Raw genomic sequence first — 9748 nt, 5'->3', positions numbered from 1 at the left:
ACTAACGAGATCCGCCCAGTAACCAGATCCACCCATTAACCAGATCCACCCACTAACAAGATCCACCCACTAACCAGATCCACCCATTAACCAGATCCACCCACTAACAAGATCCGCCCAGTAACCAGATCCACCCATTAACCAGATCCACCCATTAACCAGATCCACCCACTAACAAGATCCACCCATTAACCAGATCCACCCACTACCGAGATCCGCCCAGTAACCAGATCCACCCATTAACCAGATCCACCCACTAACGAGATCCGCCCAGTAACCAGATCCACCCATTAACCAGATCCACCCATTAACCAGATCCACCCACTGACAAGATCCACCCATTAACCAGATCCACCCACTAACGAGATCCGCCCAGTAACCAGATCCACCCATTAACCAGATCCACCCACTAACCAGATCCACCCACTAACAAGATCCGCCCAGTAACCAGATCTGCCCGTTAACGAAGAGTAACAGATTGATACAGACTGGGACATCTTCCTGACTACACTGAGAATGATGAAGAGCTGAGCCGGGAGCATCTCCTGCAGGAAGAGCTCAGCCAACCCTTCTTAAAGTATAATTAAATCAGCGAGCCAGCCCCCTGTATAATGTATAGATAAATCAGTGACCGGCCCCTGTATAATGTATAGATAAATCAGCGACCGGCCCCCTGTATAATGTATAGATAAATCAGTGACCGCCCCCCTGTATAATGTATAGATAAATCAGTGACCGGCCCCTGTATAATGTATAGATAAATCAGTGACCGGCCCCTGTATAATGTATAGATAAATCAGCGACCGGCCCCCTGTATAATGTATAGATAAATCAGTGACCGGCCCCTGTATAATGTATAGATAAATCAGTGACCGGCCCCTGTATAATGTATAGATAAATCAGTGACCGGCCCCTGTATAATGTATAGATAAATCAGTGACCGGCCCCCTGTATAATGTATAGATAAATCAGTGACCGGCCCCCTGTATAATGTATAGATAAATCAGTGACCGGCCCCCTGTATAATGTAAAGATAAATCAGTGACCGGCCCCTGTATAATGTATAGTTAAATCAGTGAGCCGGCCCCCTGTATAATGTATAGACAAATCAGTGACATGCCCCTTGTATAATGTATTGATAAATGAGTGACCGGCCCCCTGTATAATGTATAGATAAATCAGTGACTGCCCCCTGTATAATGTATAGATAAATCAGTGAGCCGGCCCCTGTATAATGTATAGATAAATCAGTGACCGGCCCCCTGTATAATGTATAGATAAATCAGTGACCGGCCCCCTGTATAATGTATAGATAAATCAATGAGATGCCCCGTGTATAATGTATAGATAAATCAGTGAGCCGGCCCCTGTATAATGTATAGATAAATCAGTGACCGGCCCCCTGTATAATGTATAGATAAATCAGTGACCGGCCCCCTGTATAACGTATAGATAAATCAGTGACCGGCCCCCTGTATAATGTATAGATAAATCAGTGACCGGCCCCTGTATAATGTATAGATAAATCAGTGACCGGCCCCTGTATAATGTATAGATAAATCAGTGACCGGCCCCCTGTATAATGTATAGATAAATCAGTGACCGGCCCCCTGTATAATGTATAGATAAATCAGTGACCGGCCCCCTGTATAATGTAAAGATAAATCAGTGACCGGCCCCTGTATAATGTATAGTTAAATCAGTGAGCCGGCCCCCTGTATAATGTATAGACAAATCAGTGACATGCCCCTTGTATAATGTATTGATAAATGAGTGACCGGCCCCCTGTATAATGTATAGATAAATCAGTGACCGGCCCCCTGTATAATGTATAGATAAATCAGTGACCGGCCCCCTGTATAATGTATAGATAAATCAGTGACTGCCCCCTGTATAATGTATAGATAAATCAGTGAGCCGGCCCCTGTATAATGTATAGATAAATCAGTGACCGGCCCCCTGTATAATGTATAGATAAATCAGTGACCGGCCCCCTGTATAATGTATAGATAAATCAATGAGATGCCCCGTGTATAATGTATAGATAAATCAGTGAGCCGGCCCCTGTATAATGTATAGATAAATCAGTGACCGGCCCCTGTATAATGTATAGATAAATCAGTGACCGGCCCCCTGTATAATGTATAGATAAATCAGTGACCGGCCCCCTGTATAACGTATAGATAAATCAGTGACCGGCCCCCTGTATAATGTATAGATAAATCAGTGACCGGCCCCTGTATAATGTATAGATAAATCAGTGACCGGCCCCCTGTATAATGTATAGATAAATCAATGAGATGCCCCGTGTATAATGTATAGATAAATCAGTGAGCCGGCCCCTGTATAATGTATAGATAAATCAGTGACCGGCCCCCTGTATAATGTATAGATAAATCAGTGACCGGCCCCCTGTATAACGTATAGATAAATCAGTGACCGGCCCCCTGTATAATGTATAGATAAATCAGTGACCAGCCCCTGTATAATCTATAGATAAATCAGTGACCGGCCCCTGTATAATGTATAGATAAATCAGTGACCGGCCCCCTGTATAATGTATAGATAAATCAGCGAGCCGGCCCCTGTATAATGTATAGATAAATCAGTGACCGGCCCCCTGTATAATGTATAGATAAATCAGTGACCGGCCCCTGTATAATGTATAGATAAATCAGTGACCGGCCCCCTGTATAACGTATAGATAAATCAGTGACCGGCCCCCTGTATAATGTATAGATAAATCAGTGACCAGCCCCTGTATAATCTATAGATAAATCAGTGACCGGCCCCTGTATAATGTATAGATAAATCAGTGACCGGCCCCCTGTATAATGTATAGATAAATCAGCGAGCCGGCCCCTGTATAATGTATAGATAAATCAGTGACCGGCCCCCTGTATAATGTATAGATAAATCAGTGACCGGCCCCTGTATAATGTATAGATAAATCAGTGACCGGCCCCTGTATAATGTATAGATAAATCAGTGACCGGCCCCCTGTATAATGTATAGATAAATCAGTGACCGGCCCCCTGTATAATGTATAGATAAATCAGTGACCGGCCCCTGTATAATGTATAGATAAATCAGTGAGATGTCCTGTATAATGTATAGTTTAATAAATGAGATGCCCTGTATAATGTATAGTTTAATAAATGAGATGCCCTGTATAATGTATAGTTTAATAAATGAGATGCCCTGTATAATGTATAGTATAAGCAGAGGCCAGAAAGTGTCTGAGGACCCTGAGCCTCTCGTAAGTCGTTCGCTATCGGTACTCACAGAACTTGGCCTGGACAGACCCCACTCCGGATTCCGGCCGATACGGAGCGGTGCTGCGCGACTCTCCATCCTGAAATGACAGACATTACTACAATGCAAGCGTCATGGCAACCGGCAGATATCACACCAAGGGTAAAAAAGGAAACACGCAATAAAACACGCAATGCGTGATCCACAGAATGAACCTGTCAGCGGGGAGTTTACCTGCGTGATGTACCGGTTCCTGTGACCGGCTCGGCTTTAATTCAAGGGACACCCTGCTGCTGTTACTTCTACTGTCAATGAAAAAAGGGCCACGGGCCAGCTGGAGCCAAAGGCGGCCGGAACCTCAACTGGGGAATACTTGGTTAACCCTGAATTTTAAGGTCATCATGGCTGCCACTGCAACACCCCGTACACATTCTTATGCCACATCCCCACCTGCTCCCTCGCCCCTTCCACCTGTGGCTCCATCCCTTCCCCCTGCCGCCTCGCCCCTTCCCCCTGCCGCCTCGCCCCTTCCCCCTGCCGCCTCGCCCCTTCCACCTGTGGCTCCATCCCTTCCCCCTGCCGCCTCGCCCCTTCCACCTGTGGCTCCATCCCTTCCCCCTGCCGCCTCGCTCCTTCCCCCTGCCGCCTCGCCCCTTCCACCTGCGGCCTCATCCCTTCCACCTGCGGCTCCATCCCTTCCCCCTGCTGCCTTGCCCCTTTCATCTGCTCCCTCACTCCTTCCACCTAGTCCCTTCCCCACCTGCTCCCTCGCCCCTTCCACCTCACCCCTTTCATCCACTCCGCCGCCCCATCCACCTACTCCCTTGCCCCTTCCGCCTGCTCCCTTATCCCTTTCTGCCTTTGGCCTCGCCCCTTTCATCCGCTCCCGCGCCCCTTCACATACTCTATTCTCCACCTGCTCCCTCGCCCCTTCCACCTACTCCCTTCCCCACCTGCTCCCTCGTCCCTTCCGCCTGCGTCCTCCCCCCTTTCATCCGCTCTCTCGATCCTTCTACTCCCTCGCCCCTTCCGCCTGCAGCTCCATCCCTTCGCCCTGCGGCCCCGCCCCCTTCCGCCTGTGTCCTCGCCCCTTCCGCCTGCGTCCTCGCCCCTTTTTACCTTCCGGTTCCCTCGATGGCCTTTATCCTCTGCGGAGGAGTCGGTCTGTGGGTCCCCGGTCCGCAGACGTCTTGTACGTTTCAAGGGCGGAGGACGGAAGGTTTTCTCCGGGGTCTGCTTGGAGGGTTCTAAGGTTTCTGGAGGAACCGATAGGATTGTGACGCAAGTAGACGAGTTAAAGGGAAATGGCGGACCCCCACAATCTGTATGCGACATATTAAAGAACCCCTCCCTTAAGTATTGATATGAAACCCCCTCTGTTATTCTCCATTGTGCTGAACGCATGGTTTACTGTGCTGCTACAGACTAGACTGTAAGCTCCTTGGCGCAAGAATGGGGAATGCGAGGGTGCCATATAAATCATAATAACTGGAGATAATAGCGTTACAGAGAACCCCCACAGCTGGAAACAATCTCTAACGCTAGAGCCTCATGCGGAGTCCGCTAAAACAGGGAGAGAACAGGAAGTGGCTTACAACTTCCTGTTTCAGCTGACTTTAGGAGTCCAATGCAGCCTGCGCTGAGGGATGGTGGGGAGGGGAATCTGAATTAAATGCCCCAGCCGTTCCATTGGTGGAGAATATAACGTCCAAACCGCCCAGAGCTGGATTCTTCAATGGTCAGGTTAACGATAATGTCGGATTAGTTTATTATGAGAGGTCGCAGGATCCACCCTGAAGGAAAATGGTCAGCCCGGGGGTAGCGAATGTGTCAAATCTGCTGCCGTGTTCCATGGAGACTGTGGCTGGAAAGGGCCTCTGATTCTGCAGACCTGGCACCAGATCCGCCAACCTGCCGACACCACAGAGACACCATCTCAGGGAGTGGGGAGGCACCCACCTATTGGCTAGGGTGTAAGGGTTTAGAGGGGGGTAGACCGTCTGGCGGGGGTTGCATCGCCTGTGAGGACCCCCTTATTCTATAGGAAACCATTACCCAGGCTGCCTTGCTTCACTGTCCCCATATCTCCCGGAGACGTCACGGATCCACCTGCAGGAAAGATATGGACGTGGTCAGCATTTCCCAGGCATTGTACGGATCAAATCACATGACATCGAGACATTAACAGAAGCTGGGAGCAGCCAATCACCGGCAGGAATCAAGGCGGACATTTTCTGTGCATGCGCACAGATCTCTCTAATCTGCTGCATGGGAGTGAGTAAGGAGTAAATGCATTACCTCAGGTAAGGCAAATATGAGAGATTCCTGCCTGAGAACGGGTGTGTCAAGCACAGGGCTCGACAGGACCCCTCACCTGTGCTAAAGGCAGTGATACCTGAGATCAGGTGAGGGGTCCTGCTGATGACTTCGAGGACACATTAATAGCATGTGGCAAATGAGTCTGCACTCCACTAATTATACACATTTCATTCCCAAACCACACAGTATCTGCCCCGGGCACTCGGTGACTGGCCCTGCGGGATCTGCCCTGGGGCACTCAGTGACTGGCCCTGTGGGATCTGCCCCGGGCACTCAGTGACTGGCCCTGCGGGATCTGCTCCGGGGCACTCAGTGACTGGCCCTGCGGGATCTGCTCCGGGGCACTCAGTGACTGGCCCTGCAGGATCTGCCCCTGGGGCACTCAGTGACTGGCCCTGCAGGATCTGCCCCGGGGCACTCAGTGACTGGCACTGCACGGCTCTCACTCCCACCTCCTGCGGGTCTCTGACAGGAATTGCTGTTGAGTCTCCGTGCACAGAATCTGACCGGCTGAATTCACGTGACCCCAAAGCCTGACATACAATCTCAACACGCTATTGGTGGGAATACAGTTAAACCACGCCCACCTTGCCGACGGAAACAAATCGCCTTATTCCGCCACGAGCTCGACAGGTGGAAGGAAGAGCGGGAAAGACGTGTGACGTCACCACCTTTATCGGCTGCTCGACTGAGCAGCACAAATAAGCCGATGCTGGGGAGTGAATGACGCAGGGTAATACCTGGGCCCCTGGGTGCCCCAACTTTACACATAACCCAGGATCCAGGATATATTATAACCGCCTGTATATTACTGTTAGCCTACGGCTACTGTATATTTTGCATTACCGTATAATGTCTAATAAAGGTCCCGATTATTGTATTTTCTGTAATACTGGTCACCTGGTTTCTGTTAATTGTGTAATACAGGTCCCAGATACCGTATACCGTGTAATACAGGTTCCCAGTTACTGTTAATTGGGTAAAACAGGTCCCCGATGCCGTTTAATGTCTAATACAGGCGGCTACTTCCTGTACAATTGGTAGCACTGGCTGCGGGCGCCTCCTGGTGACCGGCTCCAGAAGTGTTTTTGTATTCTCGCAGAATTCCAACCCTTAGGGTAAGGTGACCCGGTGTGCCATGCTTTCCAGACGGTCCAGGAGCTCTGCTGCCGGGTGGCTGAATATTCTCCTCACCATGTGGCACATGTGGCACATGTGGCAGATAGTTCTCCGGGCTCCTTTACTAATCTCTCATAAGACCTTGCCTAGAGTAGTGGGTACAGAGCTGGAGATCCCATCTCCAGAAGGAAATTGACATTCTGGAGAGAGTTCAGAGGAGGCGAATGGGGAATGAATTGCAGAATAGAAATAATCAGGAATGACTGAGCGGTCTCATTATGTACGGCTTGGGGGAGAGAAGCAAGAGAGATACGGAGAGAGAGAGACATGAGAGAGGGGTTGGGAGAGATAAAAGAGGGAGAGAGACAAAAGAGATGGAGAAGAGAGACGGGATGAGAGACATAAGAGAGATGGTGGGCTGGAGGAGAGATGGGGAGAAGAGAAAGAAAAGGGATGGCGGAGAGAGATAAGAGAGAGACAAAAGAGAGAAGAAAGAGGGGATCGGAGACATAAGAGAGATGGAGGAGAGATAAGAGAAAGACGAGGGAGAGAAGAAAGAGACGGGGAGAGAAGCGAGACGGGATGAGAGAAATAAAAGAGAGAGCGAGAGAGACACAAGGAGATCTGGGGAGAGAAGAGAAAGAGAGAGGGGATGGGAGAGATGGGGAGAAGAAAGAGGCGATCATAGAGATAAGAGAGAGAAGAGGAGAGAAGAGACAGTGAAGGGAGAGAGAGAGAGAGATGGGGATGAGAGAGATAGAGACGGGGATGAGAGAGACATTTAAATACATAAAGAGGTTTCATAAAGGACGGGAGGGAATTTATTTCAAAGGAGGAGAAAAATTACAACAAGAGAGCGGAATCTCACACTAGAGAGTCAGAGACTGAGATGGAATGGAAAGAAGTTTTACTTTACTGAGAGGGTGGTAGATGCGTGGAACAGCCTCCCAGCAGAAGTGGTAGAGGGTAATACAGTGAGGGGATTAAACATGCATGGGATAGACATACGGCTCCTGAATCTAAGACGAGACCAACGACTGATTAAGGTTTGTGATTTTTAGAGCAGGAGGAAATGTTTCTGTCTTTAGGGTATCTCTAACCCTTCATTTAATTAAGAAATGTAGCTGGCACTTTTAGGGTTAAGGGTAAATGTTATTATTTAGTCAAGCTGCAGGGCGGGTAGATGTATAATAATTATAATTGATGTATTTTATAGATGGGTTTATATGATTGATTATTACTGTCTGACATTTGCTCTGCATTTCCGGCTGTTAATGACCTCCAGAAGTCTGATACCCAGCTGTAGCTGCGAGTGCCATGCCGGACCCTGTATAATGTATAGATAAATGAGTGAGCCGGCCCCTGCGCTGTACAATGTGTTATTATTTATATATCGCCGTCATACTCCGCAGCGCTGTACAATGTGTTATTATTATTATTTATATATCGCCGTCATACTCCGCAGCGCTGTACAATGTGTGTTATTATTATTATTTATATATCGCCGTCATACTCCGCAGCGCTGTACAATGTGTGTTATTATTATTTATATATCGCCGTCATACTCCGCAGCGCTGTACAATGTGTTATTATTATTTATATATCGCCGTCATACTCCGCAGCGCTGTACAATGTGTGTTATTATTATTTATATATCGCCGTCATACTCCGCAGCGCTGTACAATGTGTGTTATTATTATTTATATATCGCCGTCATACTCCGCAGCGCTGTACAATGTGTTATTATTATTATTTATATATCACCGTCATACTCCGCAGCGCTGTACAATGTGTGTTATTATTATTATTTATATATCGCCGCCATACTCCGCAGCGCTGTACAATGTGTTATTATTATGTATATATCGCCGTCATACTCCGCAGCGCTGTACAATGTGTTATTATTATTTATATATCGCCGTCATACTCCGCAGCGCTGTACAATGTGTGTTATTATTATTTATATATCGCCGTCATACTCCGCAGCGCTGTACAATGTGTGTTATTATTATTTATATATCGCCGTCATACTCCGCAGCGCTGTACAATGTGTGTTATTATTATTTATATATCGCCGTCATACTCCGCAGCGCTGTACAATGTGTTATTATTATTATTTATATATCACCGTCATACTCCGCAGCGCTGTACAATGTGTGTTATTATTATTATTTATATATCGCCGCCATACTCCGCAGCGCTGTACAATGTGTTATTATTATGTATATATCGCCGTCATACTCCGCAGCGCTGTACAATGTGTTATTATTATTATTTATATATCGCCGTCATACTCCGCAGCGCTGTACAATGTGTTATTATTATTTATATATCGCCGTCATACTCCGCAGCGCTGTACAATGTGTGTTATTATTATTTATATATCGCCGTCATACTCCGCAGCGCTGTACAATGTGTTATTATTATTATTTATATATCGCTGTCATACTCCGCAGCGCTGTACAATGTGTTATTATTATTTATATATCGCCGTCATACTCCGCAGCGCTGTACAATGTGTTATTATTATTTATATATCGCCGTCATACTCCGCAGCGCTGTACAATGTGTTATTATTATTAATATATCACCGTCATACTCCGCAGCGCTGTACAATGTGTGTTATTATTATTTATATATCGCCGTCATACTCCGCAGCGCTGTACAATGTGTTATTATTATTTATATATCGCCGTCATACTCCGCAGCGCTGTACAATGTGTGTTATTATTATTTATATATCGCCGTCATACTCCGCAGCGCTGTACAATGTGTGTTATTATTATTTATATATCGCCGTCATACTCCGCAGCGCTGTACAATGTGTTATTATTATTTATATATCGCTGTCATACTCCGCAGCGCTGTACAATGTGTTATTATTATTTATATATCGCTGTCATACTCCGCAGTGCTGTACAATGTGTGTTATTATTATTATTTATATATCGCTGTCATACTCCGCAGCGCTGTACAATGTGTGTTATTATTATTTATATATCGCCGTCATACTCCGCAGCGCTGTACAATGTGTGTTATTATTATTATTTATATA

The sequence above is a fragment of the Spea bombifrons genome, chromosome 4, assembly GCF_027358695.1.
Source record: "Spea bombifrons isolate aSpeBom1 chromosome 4, aSpeBom1.2.pri, whole genome shotgun sequence".
Classification (NCBI taxonomy): Eukaryota; Metazoa; Chordata; class Amphibia; order Anura; family Pelobatidae; genus Spea; species Spea bombifrons.
This window is presented reverse-complemented; position numbering follows the sequence as displayed.